This window comes from Grammomys surdaster, unplaced genomic scaffold (genome assembly GCF_004785775.1).
Source record: "Grammomys surdaster isolate TR1022 unplaced genomic scaffold, NIH_TR_1.0 191, whole genome shotgun sequence".
Classification (NCBI taxonomy): Eukaryota; Metazoa; Chordata; class Mammalia; order Rodentia; family Muridae; genus Grammomys; species Grammomys surdaster.
Window position 1 is genome coordinate 17,564,546 of NW_021604636.1, and position 24,856 is coordinate 17,589,401.

General features: G+C 39.9%; 1 long non-coding RNA gene across 1 annotated transcript in view; it reads left to right on the top strand.

The window, feature by feature from the left end:
• Positions 1 to 24,856, top strand: part of LOC114622809 — a 67,256-nt gene that overhangs the window by 42,026 nt on the left and 374 nt on the right. Inside the window, exon 2 of the long non-coding RNA XR_003711674.1 lies at positions 9,463 to 9,644. This is a non-coding gene — a long non-coding RNA (uncharacterized LOC114622809). The remainder of the gene's footprint in view (positions 1 to 9,462; positions 9,645 to 24,856) is intronic.

Sequence of the window (24,856 nt, forward strand, 5' to 3'; positions counted from 1 at the left end):
ATCCTCATTGGTTTACTGTTTATCCTGGGTTGATTGCTCATCCTGTTTATCCTCATTTGTTCATTGTTTATCCTGGGTTGATTGTTTATCCTTCTTTCCCTCCTCACCCTTGTGTAGTTCTATTCTCTGATTCCTGTCTAAAGCAACGTATTATCTACTTTCTACCCTCCTATGCATTCTTGATAATTGCTTGTTATTGCCTGACATTACATTATATTATGATTTGTCAATTAGCCCATCTCAGCTCTCTTAGGACTTCCTTTATTTTTATTATATAGATCAGTTTTAAACACAGGTTACACATTTTTAAATGAACAATGGTGGTTTTACTTTTTTTTTCCCATAAGGGGGTGGGAGGGTCTGCTTCGGATTTTTCATGTACTTGACTTCTGCTACACTTTTATCTCTTTACCTTGGAGGGAGCTGTCTTGGTGTCTAGTCTACCTTCACATACAGGTTAGGAGGGGAGTCAAGAAGAAGGATCCAGTGACCTTGCAGGAGCTTTGAAAGGGGCTGATGTTGTGAAGTGTCACTGTGAGTTAGGTATGTAGGTCACGTGTATTTCATGAGAAATGAAAGTCAGAAGTGTCAATGTGATGGCCACCTAAAGGTAGTGGTAGCAAATCTGGATGAAAACCAGATTGATAGCATTGACATGTAACACATGTGGGCTCCTTCTACTAGGCACAAGGTCTAGAAGTCAACTTGCTTAACTTCTTTGCGACTTTGTCTTCTCATCTATGAAGGAGAAACAATAATTCTCTATGACAGTTTCTTTGAGAATTACGTGTGTCAAAGCATCTATAGTAGGTTTAAATGTGACTATAAAGTTCTGCTTCCTCTTCCATTGAACCATGGGATCTGTGTCTCTCCCCTTGAATCTGGATAGATTGTGTCTTCTTGGATCAAATAAGAACATTAGAATGATGCTCTCAGACCTCCAAGGATAGGTCACAGACAGCCAGACAGCCAACCTTATGCTTGAATCTGGCCTGCCCATGGCTGCTGTGCTGCTGTCGAAGTCTGGTGAACTGTTCTTTTCTGTGCCAGCCTGGGCAACAGATAGGTAGGTGACTGAAGAAGACATCTTGAGTACAAGTCTGCCAAATTGAAGGATTCCAGCCTTCAACTTTTGAGTCATTCCAAGTCATGAAAGTCTTCTCAGTCAAGGGCCCAAACAGGTTGAACGGAGATCTATCTCTTTCCAGAACTCTGTCATATGGAATTAATGAGTGTAATAAAGTGTCTGTTCCAAGCCACTGTGTTGTTAGGAGTGTTTGTCATATAGCAAAGGAGATCTGGGACAGAATGGACGCTTCCCAGCACATCCCTTGCTTGAGGAAGATGTTCTCAGCATGCCTAGTTCACTCTTCCTCTCTAGATTTTTCAGAAGTGTGGGGAGGAGGGATGAGCTTATGGCTTCAATGGATTAGTGGGTTGTTTGTTTTTTAAGATTTATTTTATATTTATGAGTGTTTTATCTCCATGTATAGATGTGTAACACACGAGTGACTGGTACCCAGGTAGACTAGAAGAAGCCATTGGGTTCCCTGGAATTATAAGTTCCCTGGAGTTATAAGTATTAGTGAGCCTTCATATGGGTGCTTGGAATCTCTTAGAGAGCAAGTACTCTTACTCACCAATTCATCTCTTCCACTTCAACGTGGTAGATTTTGAGTTAGGTCTTAAATATATCCCAAAATTTTGACACAGAGAAGGGAAGATGTCACAGACAGACATTCCAGGCAGAGAGTGTAGTTGGGATTCAAAGGCATCTCTGGTAGAGACCTGAAGTAAGCCTTCAGAAACTTAGTAATATCTTCTGAAGACAGGGTGCCTCAGTGCAGAAAGAAAGGTACTCAGAAGGAGAGACATCCTTAGTCACTTCTTTTCCACAAAAGAATGTCACATGATGAGAGCCCTCTCTGCAGGCCTCTCCCAGGCCTAGTCCTCGCCAGGACTAACCTCAGAAATCTCAGGGGCCTGTGTGGTCCTTGCACAATCCTTTTGCTTCTGGCTCACTACATGTTGGTTCTGCTCCACTTTGGCCCCGCATCAGGCCTTCTCCTCCCCCTTGTCTAGTGTTCATTCCTTGTTTGCTTATTCAGATTGCCTTGTCTGCGTCCCAAAAGTATTTTCCCCTGTTATTTCTTTCACAGAACCAGAATAGGAATTTGTTTTTGCCAGTGTATCACATTTTAAACCTGCATTTACAAAGATGTGATGCTTCTTTAACGGAGCAGGGTCTGCATGTATTTGAATACACTTAGTATTCATGTTGCCTTTGGTTCAAGAGGAAGGGCCATTGCTTTGCGTAAATTGTGGATCTTGGGGTGACATTTCTCAAGAGTTTCTTTCCTCACCATCTAAACTCTGAGTTACTTTAGAAGAGTTGTGATTCTTCATGTGTAGGAAGCTCTTTCTACTTCAATTGGGCTATCGGGAGAGCTGTTGCCATCATTTTAGATTTGGATATGAAAGCAGTGTTAAGGAACCCAATCTTTTTTAAATTCTCCTTAAAAGGGAACAAAGGGGATCTAGGGTGGTCATATAGCTCAGTAGTGGTAGAGTGATGGCTTAATATTATACAAAGTTTTGGAGTTTAGACCCAAAACTAAAAGAAGAAGAGGAAAGAAACAAAATCATCTTTTTTTTTTTTTTAAATCTCATTGGACCAGAACTCAGTACAACTTGATTGGAAGCTTAGTCATGCCCTTATCTATGTTGCCAAGCATTGAGTTTTGTCAGTTTCAAGGCTACCCTCAGCTACATGAACATCATTTTCTCACTTAATCTCTTAAACAGATTATTTATATCAAGAAACAGGAAAGGTTTTCCTTGTGTGTAGCATCATCAGTTATGTCTCCTATGTTCAAAAAACAGACCAGTCCATGCCATTGGAAGGTGATCTATGGTTTTATCTTTTCTTAACAATGCTTTGTAAACCCACTCAATCCTTCTTTTCCCCTTGAATAAAGTCTTGCCTAATAAGTCTTGAATGTAGCTGCTGCTTCTGCTTCTACTCCTTCTCCTTCCCCTTTCTCCTCTTCCTCCTCCTCCTCTTCTCATCTTCTTCCTCCTTTTACTCCTCTCCTCTTCTTTTTCTTCTTTTTTATTTCAGATATTTTCTAGTTACTTTATCTAGGAAGAAAACAATAGGCTTGTCCTTTTCTGAGGTGCAGGTTAGGGAAACAAGGAGGAACAAACATTGCCCACACTTAAAACTGGGCAGATGGGAATCTGGCAGAGGGGAAAGTGAGAGTCTGAAAAAGTTCTTCCATGTATCTCCACATTACATTTCTTCCCTTTCTCACCCAGCTCCCTGACAATTCAGATTGGAGTATAAGCATAAGAACAAGGAAAGTGGACAGACAAGATCTTGTTTGACTGACACTGTTGAGATAGTACTGTTGGAGATACAGGAGACTCGAGTTCTTTCTCTTGTGGAAGGTTTTTGAGTTTGGGGTACTTTTTACCCAACAATGCCACTGCTGAGACTCCATGCCTTGTCACAAATGAGGGATTCTCTTTCCAGGACAGCTATGTATGTCACTGGCCTCAGCCCTGGACAGATCTACTGAACTGTAGCATGTTTATGCTGTTTTCTTGTTCACTAGAATATCATCAAATTAGTTCTCCTTTGCTGTAAAATGTTCACAGACTTTAAAACGATGTGAATTTATTACTTCGTCGTTGGTGTACGTCAGTCACAAATGGGTCTCCAGCAGCTTCTCAGGCTGGAACCCAGGAGCTGGCTAGAGACGTATCTCGCATGGCTTGGAGTCTTCTTTTGGGCACACATAATTGTTGGCAAAAAATGAAATTGTTCACAGCTCCAGAACTTGCAGAAGCTGATCTTCCAGAACAGTAGGACAGTGTCTCTCTGACACATTGCCTTCTTCTTCTAATGGCTCATTTAAATAGGTCAAGTCTACTCAAGAAATCACTCCTCTGCAACTCAAAGTCAGTTCATTAGCAGCCTGAGTTAAATTTCACTATGAATGACCTACAGAAGGGTAGCTCTGATAGCAGTTCCCACTCTAGGGAGGCCATCATGCAAGGGGAGGGGGCTGACAAGGGAGTATGTAGGAGAAGTGTCAGCGTGCTGAAAACTCTTTCTGGAAGGGGCTGTAAGACCTCTCACTCTTCTGCCCGCTCTATTATGGTCCATATTTGCAATCCTTTCTGTGGGATGACAATTACTTTCCAGCAACAGTCTGTGTTTTGGTTCCATAGACTACATTAGCCAACTCTGATCCTTGCCTCTTCGATTTCTCAGGTACTACCCCATTTCCACTATGTTCATCCAAATGTATTAGCTCTACAACAACCTCACTAAGAGAGTTCCTCCCTAATAAGAGTTTCTATTAGTACTGAGAGAGGGTGAGCATTTCTCCAAAATTCCTCTGTTCTCTTCAATCCTGTCTTACTAGATTAGTTTCTTTTTAATTTTTATAGACTCTATTAAAAAACTTGCAAATGAATGCAAGCTATGGAGCTTTACAATAAATTTTACACTTTCAGTATCAAATATACTATATAAATTTATCCTCCATCAAAACCAAAAAATCCATGATGGTTAGAACTAAAAAAGTAATTAACTTTATCTCATCTTTCATAACACATGTCCATTGCCTGCACTCAGTTCTTTTCTGTCCCCTTATAGTTAGCCTTTCTTGTTCTCTTTTCTTTGTGTATACTGTACATACATGTACTTCTGTGTAATACATTCTCAGCTAGGTCTTTACATATTAGAGACAATATACTTTTTTTTCTGAGGTTATGTGATACCGCATAATTATATACAGTCTAAGTCTTTTCATTTTTTCTAAATTTTTCTAAACTTCATTTTTCTTTAGAGATGAGTAATTTTTGTTATTAATTCTTCCTTGATGAACAACAATATTGATTGCGATTCTTTATGTAGAGAAATGATTAACATGGGGATGGTAAATATCTCTATGTAAGCATAGGGAGTTCTCTGGGTATTTGGCCAAGAGAAATAGCTGGGGCAAATAGTAGTTCTATTTTTAATTTTTTCATTAACTGTTGGGGATTGGTTCTAACACTTTGAATTAATCCAGCCCCTCTAATTGGGAATCCGCATGTCCAAATGCTAAAGGTCCTTGTTCCCAATTGCTTTTTGATTGATCAATAAAGAGCCAATGGCTGGGCAGGTAGACTGAGGCAGGACCTTTAGATTTTTGAGGGATAGGACTCAGAGCAAGGAAGGAAAGGGAGAATCACATGACTCAGGGGAGAAGGATGGGACATAAGAGCTGCAGGAGAGAAAGCCAACCAGCCATGTATGAGTTCGAAGCCAAAGTGGTGTAGCTAAACTCACTGCTACAAGTAACCGACTAATTGATTTCCTCAATGGCTGTACTAGTTTGTAGCCTCACCGAAAGTGAATAAGGGCTCCTTATCTCCGCACTCACTCCAACATTTGTTGTCAGATTTGTTGGTGATAGCATACTGACTGGCCTGGGGTGTTGTCTTAAAGTAGTTTTAATTTTCATTTCCCTGATGGCTAGACATATTGAGTGCCTTTCAAAACAGTTATTGGTGATTTGTATTTTAAAACAATTGTCTTGCCTTAATCTGCCCATTTGTTGATTGGCAGTTTTATTTCCTTGGAATTTGATTTCTGCAATTCTTCCTAATTTCTGGCTATTATCCCTTTGTCTCAGGTATGGCTGGTAAAGATTTTCTCCTGCTCTTCGGGCAGTATGCTTGCTCTGCTTTTACCTTCCTTTGCTGAAAACCGACATTTTATTTTCACCATACGCTGATGCTTTGAATTAGTTCTGTGATGTTGCTATTTTTTTTTAAAAGCTCTTGGTACCCCGATATTATTAGGGGCATCCCCTACTTTTTTTTTCTAGTGTTTTGTGTTTCTGCTTTTAAACTGAGGTCTTTGATTCATTTTGAAGTGACTCTTTTATAAGATGAGAGATGTAAATCTAAGTTTATTCTTTTGCAGGTAGAAACCCAGTTTGGATAAGCTAACTTTTTCTCAAAGTATTTTCTTTGTTTCTTTGTCAAAAGTTAAGTGAGCAAGAGTTTATCATTATCTTTCCTTGTCCTCTATTATATTCCATTGACCAATCTGTCTATTTTTATGCCTTTATCATAATAGCTATCTTTTTTGCAATTGCACTATAGTATGATTTGAGGTTAGTTATTGTAATACCTCCAATATTGTTCTTTCTCCTTAATACTTCTTTGGCTATTCATGGTCTTTTGTCACTTTACATGAATACTTGTATTGGTTTTTTCTAATCCTTTGAATATGACATAAAATTTTTGACAAGTACTCTATTACTTCTTTATATTGATTTTAGTAGTATCAACATTTTCACAATATTAATTCTGCCTATTTAGGACCATGTCTCCTTTGTGTAGTATCTTCTGTGACTTCCTTTGTCAGTATCTTGAAATTTTCATTGTAGTTGTCTTTCACTTCTTTAGTTACGTATGTTCCTAGACACTTGGTTTTGGGACAAGTTATTTTGAATAGAGTGATTTTCCTAATTTATTGCTCAGAGAATGGACTATTAAAAATTTTTTTGACTTTATATCCTGCAACTTTACTGTAAATGTTTATTATATTTACTGCAAATATCTGAAAGTTTTCTAGTAAACTCGAGAGGATCTTTTGAGCAAAGACTCACAATGTCAGTAGATAGGAATTGTTTGACTATTTTACTACTGCTATTTCTTTTATGTCTCTCTTCTCTGATAGCTACAGCCAAGACTTCAAACACTACATCGGGACAGAGATAAGAGAGGGGAGAGGGGACAGCCTTGTCTCATTCCTCACTTTCAAGGAAATGTTTTCAGTATGCCACCATTTAATGTAATATAATATTAATTAACATAGTACTAGTCCATCTTTCATGCTTGTGGACAGGTGAGGAGACAAGGGCCATGGAACAGTCTGGAACACCCACTTTACAAGTCTGGTTCTAGTTGTTGGCTATTTCACTTTGGAATTTGAGAATAGTACTGACAGGTGACCTGAGATTAAATTTTCACACTGAATGAGCTACAGAAGGATCACTCCTGTGGATAACAGGATGTCTTTGCTTTGGACCCACAGATTTCAAAGCTCTAGCTCAAGAAATGGCACTCCGGGTCCATTCTACTCTTCTAGGCTACACTAAAACAATTCCATAATAATCTGATTTGGGAGAAAACTGAGGGTTAGAGTTCAAAATGTTTTCTCAGGGTCATACTGATCCTAAATAGTTAATAATAATAATTCCATTTGAGTACTATTTTATTCATCTCATACTGCTGTCTGCACTAGTGTCCTGATATTTTCTCCTAACTTATTCCTTAAATAAAATCACTTAGGACACTTTGGGCCAAATTGCTTGGTGACAGTTATACTGTTGAATTTATTATCATGTGGTATCTGACTATACACTCAGTTACATATAATGGTTGTTTTATTTTCATCTATGTTAGAGAATGTTGATTAAATAATTAGAGGGTTTTGATTAAATAATTTTATCCAACTTACCAAATGCAGGTCAACTTTGCTATTTAGCTGGTCTAGAACGGTTTACCAAATCAGAGACTGAGACAGTAACCAGGACACAAACTGAGTGGATGAGGACCTCCCTGTCACCCTCCTGCCTGAGGCAACGTTCTTGAGGGCCTGAGCTTATGACAGTAGCAGGCTGAGAGCTGGTCCCAAGTGGAAATTATGAGAAATTCCATCCCGTGGTTAGAGAGTTAACTGTACTGCTGATCTGTTTGTATTCCCTGTCTAAACTAAAGAGAGACCACAATTGCTTGCGAATATTTATTGAGTTTGTTTCATAACTGCCTTTCCCCCCAAGTGTCTGGTTGCCTTGTGTTGATTCAGAACATTCACCACCCTGCATCTCACAGGCAAAGTTAAGCCACAGCAGGGATCCAAGCCTACAGACTAAAGAGGTTCAGCCATCCTTTAGCTGGAAACCGTCTTAGCAATAATAAACCACTTTGAGGCACTTGAGACTTGGTTTGAGCCAAGGTGGCAGAGAGCTGTGTAATGACTGCATCTCATGTGGAAGGATTCCTAGAAGAGCCCAGTGGGGATGGAAAGTTTGGGAATGTCATCAAGACTTGAATTAAGACCACATGTGCAGGCAGGAAAGCAACATTTGATAGACTGTTGATTGTTCAGCAGGACCCGGAGTGCCATTTCTGAACTAGAGCTTTGAAATCTGTGGGTCCAAAGCAAAGACATCCTGTTATCCACAGGAGTGATCCTTCTGCAGTTCATTCAGTGCAAAAATTTAATCTCAGGTCACCTGTCGGTATTATCGAAAGAACTATACTTGGGGAATGAAAATTAGTTTCAATAGTCGCCTAAATAAAATCTAATTAAGCAGATAAATTTTCTCCCAGGAAAACATATACCATACAATCTAGAACAATGCAGAAATGATTTGCCTTGGGTAGTTTGGCATTATTTCAATGTTGTCCTCTCCATAGTTTAATTCTCTCGTTAGGGAAATAGCCCAGAATTGGCTGGAGAGAGAATGGATTGCCTTCTGTAACCTTTAAAAGGTCACTGACTTTGGGCCTATGAATTTAAATCCATGGGGAAAGAAAGTGGTGGAGGGCTTCTCAGCTTGGATGGGGTTTTGTGGTTAAGTGTGATGCAACCAGGAGCAAATATTAAATGTTATGTTCTCCAGATGGCTGCATGTCTCAGATCAGGCCAGAGATATTGTTCAATTCCTCTGAGTAGTTTGTGTGAAATATGTCTGGGATGGAAAGTATAACCATGTAAGGAGTCTGTAGAGGAAGAGCCAAGTTCAGAGAAATTCTTTTCCATGGAGCTGGATCCAGCTCTGTGGGTGAGTTTTCTGGGCTTGTTGGAGCAGGCGTCCTGGAGAGTTCATACATGCCCTTATTCAAAAAAGGCTCTTACTAGGATGTTACTGGCAAAACAAAGACAAGAAAATTCTCCTTTGTTCACAACATATATATATGATCATTATCTACAAAGATGATCACATCATCGAAGGTAGAAGTTCGATCTTTCATTCCCATTTTATAGGATGAGACGATTGGGTCAAAGAATGGTTAAAGAATCTGTCCAAGAAGTAAGAAAGATGATTTGAACTGACACAAACAGTGTGAATTCCATGTCCTCAGAAACACAGCACCGTTATACCATTATCATCATAATCACAATGGTAGTTAAAATGTTTAGCACTTTGAATACTCCACCCTCTTCAGCTAAATGAGTAGATATCATTGGGATATGGAGGTGAGTGACTCACTTCAGCCAGACAGATAAGTGAGTCCCATGAGACAACTAAGCCACCAGTGTCCCCCTTGGCTATTTCTTGTCTCATCTCTAGTGGAAGCTGGAAATGTGCTTAGTATAGCATTCTTCTCCAGAAGATACTGTGCTGATTGTTATAGAACTTTTTATCTTCTTCTCCTTCCTTGTAGAAGAAGCCATGTTTCTCTGGAGCGACTCTTCTCCTTGAAGAGCTTTGCTGTGGTCACTATGCTACATGGACAGAGGACAGAACTGCTGGCCATTGCTCTTGGTACATATGCACATCCACATCCACATATCTTTCAATGAACTAACAAACTGTGTCCAGTAGCTGACTGTACATGCCCTGAAGGTAGGTTGCAGAGAAAGGGTAGTGACTGGAATATTGGGAACACATTTTTCTTCATGGGGACTCAGGGCTTTAGGCTGACTTTCTATCCAATATATCTATGAAGAGCTTGGATCAGCCAGGTCTCCAGTGACTTAGTATCGCTTTGGGTCCTAGATTGATATGATTCCCTGAACTTATTGAAATCCTGGTTAAAACAAACTACTTACTGTACCTTGCTGGCTATTCTTGTCTGCTCACCATTCTAGGATTAAATTTTAATTAGTCCATCCTGTTTACACATCATATTTCAACTGCATTTGTACACTAACTCTCAAATAGATCAATATATGTAATTGGGGCTACACGTACTGATTTATTGCTGTAAAATTCTATGTAAAATGTGAGGATTCTTTGAAACGTTCAAGGTCAATATTTGCATATCCAGAACATTTGAAAATAAGCTGGGCACTGGGGGAGCTGTCTGTCCTCAACTATCTCCCCTTTGATTTCCGAGAAATAACAGAAAGCAAGGCTGTTGACTTTTAAATTAAAAACAATATTACCATGTGAATGATTGTGCCAGTGTAGTTATCAGGCTAGGCTGTTTTGTCAATAAGAATCAATCTGTGCAGCTTCTACAAAATAGTAGAATCAACAACCCAGGTTTCTAGGAAAAACTATTCTTAGCCTGATCAAAAATGATAATCTGTAATCAAAAAGCATAAGTTGTTCTCCATGTCAGTGGTCTTGGTTGTACCTTGGCAAATGAAAAGCAGTGAGGTTAATCAATTGATTGATTGCTTGAGATAGGGTCTCACTATGTAGTCCTGACTGGTCTAGAACTCACCATGTAGACCATGCTGTTCTCAAACTCACACAGATCTGTCTGCTTCTGCCTCTTGGGGTGTTGAGATTAAAGATATAGAGAATCATTACTTTATCGTTACTTTAATATATACATATATATATATACATATATATATATGTATATATATATATTATTTTATAAAGGTTTCTCATGCCTGGCAGTGATATTTTTCTTGGATACTCTATGGTTTTGGTAGAGAGCATTGTCACCTCAATTGAAATTATTTATATGTAGATATATAATTTTATATGTTATATATAAATATTATAATAGAGTTATAATATATAATATATAAAATTGAATATAGTATAATAAAGTTATATATAATATGTGAAATATATAAATATGTAACAATACACACACATATATATATATGTATATATATATGTATATATATATATGTGTATATATATGCACACACACATTATTTCAATTTAGGTAACAATGCTCTCTACCAAAACCATAGTGTCTACCAATAATGTCAATGCCAGGCATGGGAAACCTTTTAGTTACAGGTGGGAGAGTTACAAAAAAACTCAAAAACAATACATTGCTTTTAGAGCCTTGTTGTAGAAATGATTTAATCCCAACCAGGTTTCTATTCCACCTTGATCATTCAGTTCCTGGGTAAATGACACACAACCTTTAAGTTTACCAGTGTCTGGTTAGGCCATGGAAACCAGAGGAGGACTTACCTAAACCAGCATAATCTCTAAATGGATTCCAAATACTTATCCTTATACGTGAGTGTTGCTCTAAGCCTTCATCAAAGAAGATTCATTTTAGAAAAGAAGACTGTTATAAAAGCCACAACTGGTCAAAATGCAGAGATTAAATGACTATGGGGTACCTACCTCCAATCAATGCATTTACAATACAAATCTTACACTTAAGGCTCAGGGAACATCATAGAAGAGAGAGCAGAAAGATCTTAGGACTAGGAGGGTATCAGCGGCTAAATAGTCTCCGATAGTCTCAAAAACCAAAAGAAAAGAACAAAAAGTAGGATATATAGGGAGGAGGGACGGATCTGGGAGGACTGGGAACAGTTCTATAAAATCCTCAGAGTTAATCACATATTGTACTATTTTAAAAAGAAGAGGAATAAAAAGACATATACCACCACACCAAATAGATTGACTTTATTAAGGATTCAATACAACAGAATGTTCTGCATAGTACCTTTCACAGGACTTGCCTGGGGTTCATGCCCCTGAATGCAGCGTGCGCACAGCTGTCTTTGTAGTAAAGAGAAGTAGAAAACTCGTGAGGACAATGGAAAACTCCAGGGAGTAACCCTGGCAAAGACTCCTAGTAGTGCGGGGCAGGTAGCCTGAACTGGTCATCTTCTGTAACCAAGCAAGGCCTCAAGTGGAGGGATTGAGACATGAACCCAGCCACAAAACCTTCGACCTACAGTTTATCCTGCCTGCAGAGTGTTCTGGGATCTGAGCCTAGCAGAATTGTCTGTCAAAGAGGCCAGAGAGACTTCATCCAGCAACTGATGGGAGCAGCTGAGTCCCACATCCAAACTTTAGGCAGAGCTCAGGGACTTAAGCTGAGGGGGAGAGAAAGGATCAGAGGAACCAGAAAGGTCAGGGATACCAGGAGAACCGGGCCTACAGAGATCAGGGAACTTGTAGGGTTTTGACCTAGGTCCTCTGCATATATAGTATGGTTAAGTAGCCTTATGTTCTTGCAGGAATTATAACATTGGGAACCAAGGAGGGGCGGGGGTGGGTGGGAATTGGGGTGTGGGAGGTGAGGGGTAAGGATTGTCCCTGACTGTTGCCTTGTCCAGCCTTGATGTGATGGTATGGACCTGGTCTCATTGTGGCTTGTTATGCAGTATTTGGTTGATGTCCCTGGGAAGCCTGCTCTTTTCTGAGGGGAGGATGTCGGGTATGGATATGGGGGAGAGAGCAGGTGGAGGGAAGAGACCGGTGAGAGGGAAGGGAATGGGAACTGCGGTTGGATATAACATATGAGAAAAGAAAAAAGTAGAAGCGGTTTCATTCTTAAATATGAACTGCTGTAGAGAAACAAGAGACAGAGACAGATTAACATATGCTAGAGAACCACATCCCTGTTGGGTTTATCTTTTTGTAGGAAGAATATCAAGTTTACTTAATTAACAAGCTATAGAAAACTTGGAGGATTTTTTAGACACAGTTTAGCTCAGAGCTCCCATGTGCTTTCCTAGAAGTCCAGGTCTCCGACTCCCTCCCTGTGTATCTTGGCAGAGTTCCCTATCTGTGTGTCTTTTTCTGAGTTACTTGTGACCCTGAAGAAACAGGACCAGACCAAAATGATCCCTTCCTGGGCCGTGACTCGGATCCTGTTTGGAACTGTGAACACCAGATCCCTTCTCTCTTCCAACTGTTTTGTGGCACTTTTAAAATTAAAGTGTATTAACACTGTTTGTTTTCAGAATTTGGGACAGTGTAAAACGGGTTGAAATTCATTGTCCTGAAGCTTCTGAGAAGGTAATTGCAGCTATGTTAATTGACTTCTTACCTGCATATTTGGCACAATTTAGTATAGCCTTATTTTCTCCAGAGACTTATTAAGTAGACCTTGCTTTGAGTCCTGTGTTGGAAAAGAGAAACTCAAGGACATTTTTGTGGCCAAGTCTTACAGGAAGTAATGATGGTTAAGTTTGAACATAAGCATGGGAAAAGTACGGTGTCTTACTGTAGCTGGTTAGACATATTTTCTGGTTTTGAGGGCCATGAGACAGTGTGTGTTCATGGTGTCCTGTGGACATTCTTTGGTCTCCAGACAATATGTTGTCAGGATAGGTTTCTCTAATGATTTTAGGATCCCTAAGACCTAATGTAGCTACTAAAGCTAACAGTTTTGGAAATCTATAGATGGTATAGGTTTCCTTCTCCTCAGGGACTCCTCAAGAAAGTGTTCATATTGTAGCTATGCTGGATGCAAGGATACAGCCAAATGACTGAGCCTCGGAAGTCTCCTGTACAGACTACCATGTGGCAACTGGAATTTCGGACAGCGTGTTACAAATCTGGAACCTTCTCAATTGGGTTTCTTGTTGAAATTCTTAATATTTGAAACAATCATCAAATAATCAAGGCCTCTGGCAATGTGGTTAGATTTCCCAAATAGCCACTTTGTAGGTTATTCTCCCAGCTTGGAGCATCACAATGGAGATGGATCTGAGATCAAATGTCACAAAATTCTTCACTGCACCTACGCAGGAATTGCCTGTCTATTCTGAGGACAGTTTCACTTTTCAGGCTGGCCTAGCACCTCAGTCTTTTTCTCTCAGTGTTGGGCTTAGAGCTGGTGATTTCTTAGCTGTGGAAAAGATGAGGCTATATGGTGCATTCATTTTGAGCCTGGTTATTTATTTTGTAATTGATGCTCGATCTTTTTCTTCAGGAGTTCGGTCATAGCAGTTCATGTTGCTGCGTGGTCAGGTGCTTCTTGCTCACCTTGTAATGTTGCTATCTTGAACGTTTGTTTTTCCAGCCCCTATGACCCTGTTACTTCCCTGGTAACACCTCCAAGGTCTACCAATATTTCTAGGATGAAGTCCAAATATGACAAAGTGATTATTGCCAACCTATCATGTGTGCTTAGCATATTCACTTTCTTTTGTTTAGTGAGTACTTACATGTTGCTGAATATGTTCCAGGGCTTGGTGTAAGCATTTCATACCTGTCAATACCTTTGAAAAGTGTAGTAATACTCTTCTAATCTTCTAGGATTCTTCTAGGAATTTTCTAGGAATGCTTATAGTGAAGCCCCTGGTTCATATATTAAAACTTAATCACCCATGTGAGGGTACCAGCAGGTTCGTTCCTGAGTTGGGTGTTCTAATTATTGATATTAGTACCCTGTACATGGGACCCTAGTGTATTTTCTAGCTCTTTTAATCACTTGAGAATACAGTCAGAAGGTGATATAGGCCAGAATCAGTGATGGTGTCTGTCTTTGCCTGGAATTTCTAGCTTTTCAAAATGGTGAGAAGTACACTTTTTGTGTATATGAGCTATTCAGTCAAAGGCATTTTGTTACAACCACCCAAATAGACCAGTCTGTTTTTATGTTTCTTATTCCCTTTCACAGATAGAAAAATGGTAGCACATATTAAATAGCATGCTCAAGACCAGATAGTTAATAGGAGGTGGCATCTGGGCTCAACCCCACGTGTTTGGGTCAGATTCAGCACCTGCTGACCCCCTTGCTCATGTCAGATGCTTCACAAAGGCCTCTTGGTCAGAATTCAAGCTGACTCAGCTCTCCTCACACCCTCCATCCAACTGCCTACCAGTCCTTTAGCTCTCAGTGTGAAGAGCAATTCCCCCAGCCCCTCCCCCAGCTGACCACATAACTCACTCCATAAGCACCTTGTATTTTCTTCTTATTGCACATACCACATTGGTGATTAAGTAATTAGTTGAATAATGAGGGCATTTTTCTCTTCCATTAGACCTTTACATGACTTAAGGGTAGAGAGCATTCTACTTGTGTCTTCAATGTCCTGCATAGTACTCAACAGGTTTCTGGTGCTAAATTACCATATACTGCATTTAAGACATTAAACTGTCAAACTGGAACAATCACCCAGGGTGACTGGAGGCCAGGGATGAATGAGCATGATGCCTGGAAGGCAGGCAGGTCTGCTACTAGCCCTGCCTCCCTCACTGCTGGGCTAAGTGTTGAGCTACACATTTAACCTCTGAGTCTCCCTTTCTTCACTCGTAGAGGGTCCAAACAACTCTTATGTATACCAAAAAGTATTTGTCAGGGCCAAACGAAAAAGAGTGTATTCCTGAAGTCGCTCTGTCTAACTTTTATTGGCTATGATATTTTTCATGCTTGTGAGAATATATTTTTCAATATATTTTCTTCATATGAAGCATTTGGTATAAAATTTACACAAAATTATCTCTGCAACCAGTACATAATTGTCATTCCTTTACCTGGGGCAAAGGACTCTTTTGAACTGTATTGTCAGCATGCAGTGAGAAAGATCTAGGTGCTCTGGTTCATGTGACTGGGAACCTTCAGCAGACAAATTGTGAGAGGAAGCACGTGGTGGTGGTTGTGATGTGTGGGTGTGTGTATTGTGTGCAAGAGAGAGAGATCAAAGTGGTATATCTGATATTTGATATTTTTGATAGCAAGAGGTATCAAAAATTAAAGAAATAAGTTAAAACTAATGTGTAAGAATTCATGTAGGACAGGATTAGCATAAAAGCTACGATCCCGGCCATGCCTTTGAGGAGAGGGGATCCCGGCTATGCCTTTGAGGAGAGGGACGGTTCCCCGAAGTGAGGCAAGCAGAAAGGCATCTAAGGCAGCTGGCAGTGCTTTATTTCTTAAGCTAGATGGTGATACAAGAGTTTGTCATATAGTAATTAATTCTAGGACATGTTTGGGTAATTGTCTGTACCTCTGTTGTTAGCATTCCTTCTAGACTCCGCCTCACAGTTACCTGGCAACAGCCAGATAATGCCTGGCTTATGCCCCTCCTCACTCCCCTTTACTCTCTTACTCTCTGCCCTTCTCCCTCTCTCCCTTCTTCTCTCCACGTGTTCCTGGCCAGCCTCCCCTCTCCTTCTCCCTCCCTCCTCGCCTCCCCCCTCGTCCTTCCCCTCCCCTCCCCCTCCTCCTCTTGGTCTCTCTTCTTACTCTCTCTCTCCTTTTCCCCCTCCTCCTCCTTTCCCTTTCTCCTTTCCCTCCCCTCTTTTCTCTCCTCCTTTCCCTCTCCTTTCTGTCTGTCTTTCTGTCTCTACTCCCTCCTTAACTCCCCTCCTCATGCCCTAAATAAACTCTATTCCATACTATATCAGGTGTATGGGTGGTATCTCAGGGGGAAGGGTTGTCTCAGCATGGGCCCGCAGAGGTGTACTCCCTTCCATCTTACCATACTGTGCTTCTACCAAACATATCCTGACTCGCTCTTTCTTTTCTTTTTCTTTTTTCTTTTTTTATAAAGCACAACATCTGTTTTTGTTTTTCATTGAGATGACTTAAAAAGAAACTGAAACAATATAAGGAAATCCTGGGTCACTGTATAAACAATAACACTATAGAACTCTGGCTGCGAGATAAAGGATGGTTTCAGTAATAATTTACCCTAGTGACATCCTTAGCCAGAGGTGGACAAATATCTTTGAAAAGCTTCACAGCTATCTATCTGTCTTCAGGACTCTGTTCTGCCAGGTTGACTAAAGCAATCAGAGACAACTTATCAACAGAAGCACTGCTCTATTTCTAAGCTCAGTTCAGAAACAGGCTTGGATTCAGGGTGGGCTTTCTAACCCCTATCAAATCTTAGTAGCAAGCTAGCAGGAGTCCTAGTTGTCCTGGTTCAAAAGCATCACAACCTGTTTCTAAAGCTTCCTTCAAAGGGGCTGGAGTGGGGCAGGAGAGGGTTGGGGTGGGAAGGGGGTGGTGCTTACTCCAAAGGCTGCTTTATTATTCAAAATGTCTTGAAAACAAGTTGGGAATTGCCTGGAGATAGTGGTAGGGAGACTGGCTGATTCTGGAAATACCTGTTCTGGTCATTCAGTGGCAAGGCTACTGAATAGGGTGAGCAATCAAGCTAGGGGCTGGCTGTTAAGGAAAGGCATCACCTGGAACCAGAGCTTCCGTCCTTTGGTCACTCCCTTCTGTGAGTGGGTTGTCAGATCCTTCACACACTTCTCTGCTCATTCCAATAGTCCTCCTGGCTTTAGTGATAGATTTTGATCTAAGCAATGCCTTTGATATTAGACAAACAAACAGAGCTGCCTACTTGCTAGTGATAAGACCACATCTTTTTGTGAGGACTGTCTTATTTTGAGGGCTCTTAGGGCTTCATATTGGAGACTTGTGGCTTCTGTTCTGGTTCTGTTGTTAACTCAGTGCCTTATCACTTCAAGATAGGGTGGTGCTGATTCCCACATTGATAAAAATGCCAGCTTTACTGCTGATAATTCTTATCTCTGGTGATGCAATCTACAAAAATTTGACTCATTTTCTCCCACTTGGACAACATTTCTTTACCATTACCTATTCAGCTCAAACTCTCATGTTCAAACTTTGGTTGGAATCCCCAAACCTTATACTTTTTTAAAGCTGTTCTATACAAATTCTGAGGGCAGAAGATAACTTAGATCAATATTATGTGTACTTTGCCTGCCTTTGAACCTGCAAAAACAAAACAAAACAAAACAAAAAAACCACTTTTCTTGATGTTACTCTATCATTATGTCAACTTAAAAAATAGCTTATACTGGTTTAACTTTCTGATTTATTCAATTTCATACCATACTTGGCACTGATGGTTCATTTTAAAAATGCTCGCCCATGGAAGGGTATCATCAAACAGCTGTGATGAGGCAAGTTGCTACATGTTCTTTCCTAATTTCTACAACTTTGCTTTCAGGAAGGTTGTGAGAAGAACAGTCCTCATCATCAGAGTGGCTTTTATACACATCAGGAAGTTAGGAAAGACCTTGACAGGGTACTTAGGGAAATCCCCGAGAGGACAGGAAGGCATTCGAAGAAATGTTCATTTGGCATGCAGAAAGCAATTAGACCTGACTTCCCTTCTTCTATACCCTGCTTTCCTTCTTTTTTTCTTTTGTAAATTTGTTCATACAATACACTTTGATCTGTTTTTCTTTTTTCTCTACTCCTCCCAGATCCTCTCTACCTCTACCTCCCTACCCTCCTCATGATCTCTCAGCGCCCCTTCTCTTTATTTGTCTCCAAACAACAACAAAACCCAAAACATATAAATCAAAACAAACAAAATCCACTAAGATGAAGAAATATCAAAACAAAACAAAAATGCCTCTCCCCACTCCAGAACCCCACAGAGTTCATTTTGTGTTGGCCACTAACTCTTGAGTATGGCACTGTGGTTAGAAATGTGAACCTATGCCTATTTCCCTTCCTCAGTACTAGGATTTTGTTTGGTTTGTCTGTGTAGGTCTTGTGCATGCTATTAAGCCTCAGTGAGCTCCTAAGTGCGTCAGCCCTGTTGTATCTGGATGATTCTCTCTCTTTGGAGTCATCTTCTACCTCTAGCTCTTACAATCTTTCTATCTTCTTCATAGATCCCTGAACCTTGGGAGAAGATGTTTCATGAAGATAGCCCTTTTAGGGCTGAGTTCTCTAAAGTCTCTGGTGGTCTACACACTGTTCAGTTATGAGTCTCTGTATTAATTCCCACCTATTGTAAAACAAAGCTTCATTAGTGAGAGTTGAGAAATGTACTAATTTATGAGTATAGCAATATGTCAGTAGGAGTAACTGTATCTCTATATTCCTTAAGAAGAAAAATAGAATTTCCCCTAGGTTTGTGACCTGCCTAGTCTCAGGTTCTTGGCTGCTTTAGCAGTATCACATATGGTTTTCATCACATGGGATAGTCTCTAAGTGTAACTAGAAAGTGTTGTTTCTAGAAAGAAAGAAAGTGACTCCCATAATATTTGTCCCTCTATTGCAGGCAAGTCACTGTTGTAAGTAACAGGGCTTGTCACTGGGTGATACTGATTACTTTTCTCCTCCAGTAGCATGGCGAAGGCTTTCCAGTACCATGAACATTATTAGTCAGTAGTGGTGACTCTTCTGGTTGGGCGCCAGTCCACTTCTCAGTGTTCAATGATATAAGTAAGTGTTGTCTTCAGTGATAGGTTATTGCCTCGAAGTTGTCGAGAGTAACCAATAGCCTTGGAAATAGCCTGTGATATTTTAGGGGTGTTTGTAACTATCAATGCCTTTCCCATTTCCTGAATAGTAATACAGAGGTTTATATTTCTTTATAATGCTTTTGACTTTATCTTAGGCTTGCTCCTCAACTAGCTCAAAGCTCAATTATCCATTTATACTAATCTAAGTTCTGCCATGTAGCTATTTACCCCTCCTCATTCTCATGCTTCCAACCATCCCAGTGTCTCAGTGGTGAATCTCTCGAGTCTTTCTCTTTTCCAGAGTTATTCTCTCAGTCAGATGTCCTATCTTCTATTATGCCTTTTGCTATAGGCCATAGGCTCTTTATTTCAACCAATCATAAGGTGCCTTCAGCAGGCAAGGAAGGACAGAGACACGTCTTCACATAGCACATATAAACATTCTCTTTACAGGTGTCTATGGGAATCCTTTAACCAATGGGTTTTATGATATAACCCATTCCCAGCACTGGAGGTTTTTCTTAGGGTGGAATAAGATGTCTAGTTAGGGTATTATCATTTCCTCCATATATGGTGGTTCCATTTAAAATTGTTTTTACATATGTATGTGTATATGTATATGTACACACACACACACACACACACACACACACACACACACACGCATATTAGGAGGCATGTACAGTAGTAGGTTCCCATATGGTTTTTCAAAAGGCCTTTATTGTTAGCTGTCATTCCTCTTGTTCCCTCCTTTATCTTTCTGTCCCATTCCCCTTCCCATTTAATCTTCCTATTCTCATTTCCCCATTGTTTGTTTGTAAGACTATATTCTATTTCCTTTTCCTTAGGAGATCCCCTGCCCTCAGTTCCTTACTAGGTATCCAGCAACTGTGGTCATTTGGAATGGAATATCCGTATTGAAAACTTAAAAGTTAACACTCATATATAGGAGAGAGCATATGATATTTGTCTTTTTGAGTCTGAGTTACCTTACTTGGGAATAGTTACTTCTAGTTCCATCCATGTGACTGCAAATTTTATAATTGTTATTAATAGATGAATAATATTCAATTACATGAATGTACTACACTTTTATTAATCATCCATCAATCAATAGACATCAATTTATAGATTGTTTGGAAGTAGGTAGGCTATTTCCAACTTCTATTATGAATACAGTGGCAATAAATGTGATTGAGAAAATATCTCTATAGTAAAATGTAGAGGAATAGTGGACAGAACTGGACACAATCCTTAAATTTATCGCTGGGGAGGGGAAAGTGGAGTTAAAACACTTGAAGAAATGGTCATGTGAAATACAGAATGCAGTTTGACCTGACTTGCTTTCCATTCCTTTCCTCCTCCCTTTCCTTCCTTCTTTCTTTTTCAGTTTTTTTTCTTTTGTTGAGATGTGGTCTCACTGTGTAGCTCAAGCTTGCCACAAACTTGCCATCATACTGACTTAAACTCATCAGTATTGAGACCGTTAGGACTAAATTACTGTGCATGAACCCCACTAGACTTTTTCTATGACCAGAATTTATGGATAGATGTTACTACAACAAAAACCTTCCAATGGGGTAGGGCCAGCCAACTGGTCTGACAAATCACTTGTAAAGGATTGTAAAAAGTTGTCCCATTTGTTCATGGCTCCTTGCACTTGTGTCCTGAAGTGTGATCTCTCATCTTCCTATTACATGCATAGATTCTACTTTCCCTTTTCTTAGTTCTGAATTCCCAGAACTTGCTTTCCCAGCAGAATGAAATGGATATCACCACGGGTGGAAAATATCATATCCTTCTGCTTGTTATCTTGTTCTCCTTCAATTGCTTGCTGGAAGGTTGAAGGTATGTGAGCCACACATCCCATTTTCTTAGCTTACAGTCAATGACTTGCCAGGCATGTGAATTAGCATCCAAACCAAATTACCAGGTCATCAGAAACATGGGTGAATGAGGCTGACATACCTCAGTAGATCCAGCTTGCTAAACCATTGACTTGTAATTAGTAGTCAGTACATGTTGCTTACAGTAACCAATTTAATTCTAGAATCTGGCAGAGAACAAGCAGTATATATATATTTAATAACAGCACCTTTGGAACAATGTCTGTGGATTACAAGCTGGGGAATTAGAGTTCTCGGTAGATATAGAATCCCATTGGAAAGAATGTTGTTTTCCCCTTTGGTCTATGTTCTAGCCTGTGGAATCCTTTCTGGGTTATGAAGCTATCATGTTTGTTTGTGTGTGTGTTTGTTTAGTTAGTCTCTCCCTGACTAGTGACAAACACTATTCACTGGTGTTGGAGTCTATTCACACATTCAAACATCATCGTAACATTCTTCAATCTGATCTTACTCATACTTCTCCAAGGTGTCTTGCTGGTGGGAAATTTGTCCTGGTGGAAGGAGCAAAGAATGAATATGAAGAGTTCGGAGATCTTGTCCAGCTCCTGACATCACTGTGCAGTATCATATATCATTTTTATTACAACCATATAATATATTTAAAAGTTTTCCCCAAGTCAACCTGAACTCCCATTTGTAAAACTGCAAAAAGATTACCTAATATCATACAAGAATTTTGTGAAGATGAAAAGAAAATAAGACAAGTAAACAATTTCATCAAATGAATGTGCTTCCATACATTTATTTTTGTTTAAACAGTATTATGCTGAGACACATGCAAATCAAGCACAGTGTCAAGTTTAATTCATATTGATGTGGGACACATTTTCTTAGGATTTCCTGTGTGTGCATGTGCATGTCGTATGTTGGAGCAGGTGGGGGCATGTGTGTGCATGTTAGTGGAGGTCAGAGGTCAACCTCAGGTGTTGATCCTTAGGCACCGCCTATCTTGATGTTTGTGGAAGGGTCTCTCATTGGCCTGGAGTTCTTTACTTCATCTAGGCTGGCTGGCTGGCAAGGTGCAGAGATCCTCCTGCCTCCCCGACCCAGTGTAGGGATCATGAGCGTGCCATCACATATAGCTTTTTATGAGGGTACTAGAGATCAAACTCAGATTCCTGTGCTTGTGTTACAAGCATTTACCAACTGAGCCATTTCCCTAGTCCCCTCCCTTGCAAATTTTATAATTAACTTATTGATTTTTCTTTTTTTTTAAACATAGGCCTTTATTGAAATCACTTTATGTTTTTCCACTTTTTTTGTTTAAGAAAGTGAACTATTTAGAAAAGTAATAAACCATTTTAGAATCTAAAATATTTCTTCCTATCCTATTTTAATTATATATTGTTTCTCAAAGTTCTTTGTCATCATTAGACAGCTTCACTAAAGAATTTTATTTTATTTTATTATTTTTTTGAAAAATAAAAAGGAGTTGAGAATTGTCTCAGCCTTCATTATCATGCACATACTTTTTACAAAGGCTCTGCCCTGACAGGAGGTGCATTCCCGCAGTGCTGGTGATATGATTCCCCAGAGCTTTTTGAGTGCTAAGGAAGAGGATACGCATATAAAATGAAAGTCATAAGCGTTGCTGGGTCTAGACGCATGAACATTACCCATAAGTTTAAATTCCCTGCATGCATACTTCATTCTGCACAAATTGCCATGAGGTTTATTTTGCTGAGGTATTTGGAGAATGCCAACAGAAAAGGGAAGATCCCTTTACCGTGTACAAGAGGGAATTTTCTGCCATTGCTGTTAATTGTTGAAACAGTGTTTTTAATTGGATGGGCATGGGGATTGCTGACTATCAGGCATCTAATGTTGGTAACTAGAGTATCTTGTACAAAAATAAGTGTGGTCTGAACACTGAACTCCGACTGTTTGTCCCACGCTCTGTCAGTGCCGGGCCTCCAACCTTTCCCTCTATCTCATTCTTCTTTCATGCTCATTTTGAGAATTCAGTCATAACAAGGAGCCTTGGCCCTCAGTACAGATGAAGCATGGAGGAATTTTTATTCATAATTGTAGACGCTTGTTTTCTGGGAAAGAAAGAGCTAATGTAAGATTTTCTTGGATGCACCAGCCCTGTACCCCAAGGCAACTGACTAGAGAGTGCTGGAGGCCAGGAGCCATTTCTCGCCTCAGGGCACTTCAACATCCCATTTCCCATCCTTCCGGATCTGCACAATGCCCCGATTTCCCTTCCAGATCTTATCTTTCTCTTTCCTAAGGACCACTCACCATCTTAGTTCTTTATAGATCTGGAGTTGGAACAAGAAAGAGACAAGCAGAGAGAAAGAGTCCATGTTTCCTCTCCAGAGATCCTAGGAAAGCTGAGATGTGAAAGACACCAAGAGAAAGAAAATATAGATCATTTCCTGCTAAGTGGGCAAAAAAATGCATATATAAGATTATTTATTCATGGGCACAAGGAAGCCATCTAAATATTTTAAACACAAATTAAAAATTTAAAAATGCATGAAAGGAGATTACAGTGTTTAAACTAACTTAAGTCATATGTAGTCACAGGTATAAACCTGCTTTTGAGAACAAATGATACCATTATCTTTCTATAAATTTGCCCTTCCTGATGAAATCATAAATACAAAGGCAGTTTTGAAGATAGATATGCTTTCTATTTTGCTTCACTGTGAATTTCCATATAAGTTTGCTTCTGACTGCACAGAGCACAATTTTTTGAAAATCTCAGCGCAGTTAGTATAATTCTAGGAGCCTCAGGTTCCGGAACTGATGCAATTGGGGAGAGCTTCAAGATGCTACTGACTCTAAGTTTGCCATCTGCCAACCCTGCTATGGTACTTGGCATGGCCTTGATAGGGGGATAAATAACTAAAGGTCTAGAACTTAAATGGTGGAAGAAGCAAATTAGTGTTACCCCTCACCTCCATCTAATTATGGAGGCTGAATTCATATCACACAAAAGATCTAATGCAGAGTCATACTCGGTCTGTGTTAGCACCTTCCCTGGTACAAATGGCATATGGTAATTGAAAGACAGGCGGAAGGAGATGGGTCTTCAGAGTTAAGCTGTCTAGTGTTTGAATCCTGGCTCTTTTACTCACTCACCTTCAGGTCTTGGAGAGAATCAAAAGAGCATCGTGATAAAATGATCTTATTTTTCCATACCTGCAGGCACTTGGAAATTAAGTCAGATGTGTATGGCATATGGAAAACACTCATCAAATGTTCCTTCCCTTCCAAGGGCAGGTCCATGGGAAGGATGCTGGATATGCATGTTGTTTTGTGGGAAAGGGCCAGAGGATCAGGGGATCAGGAAGATGGGGAAAGGTTTTCTTTTTCAGTGGGGCACAAATTGGAGTACCCTTGACCATTATCTGACCAAGAAAGAAGTTCTGGTTGCATATATCCTGTTCACTCAAATCAATCTGGTGAGAAAAGGATGGAGCCAGAAGCTCGCTGGAGGCTCAGAAAACAGGCTTTTCTGACGCCTTAATTCTGGGGTCACTGGTGGCTGTCTCTCATAGATCCTGATTCTTCAAACATGGAGATAAAGCCAAATGGTCAAATTGCCAAAAGTCTTCTAAAAACCTGGAACATAGTAACGGTGCAATTTGCATAGTTACTTTCCCCCTTCTCCATCCTGTAATTCTCTAAAGGTTTATGCCTTTTTTTTCTTTTTTAAATGCTTGTTTCCCCCCCCCCTCCTCTTTTAGGATGCAATATCTCTCTAAGTGTGAGAATATTCTGTTCTGTTGGCTTCTTTCCAGTTGAGAGAGAGAGAGAGAGAGAGAGAGAGAGAGAGAGAGAGAGAGAGAG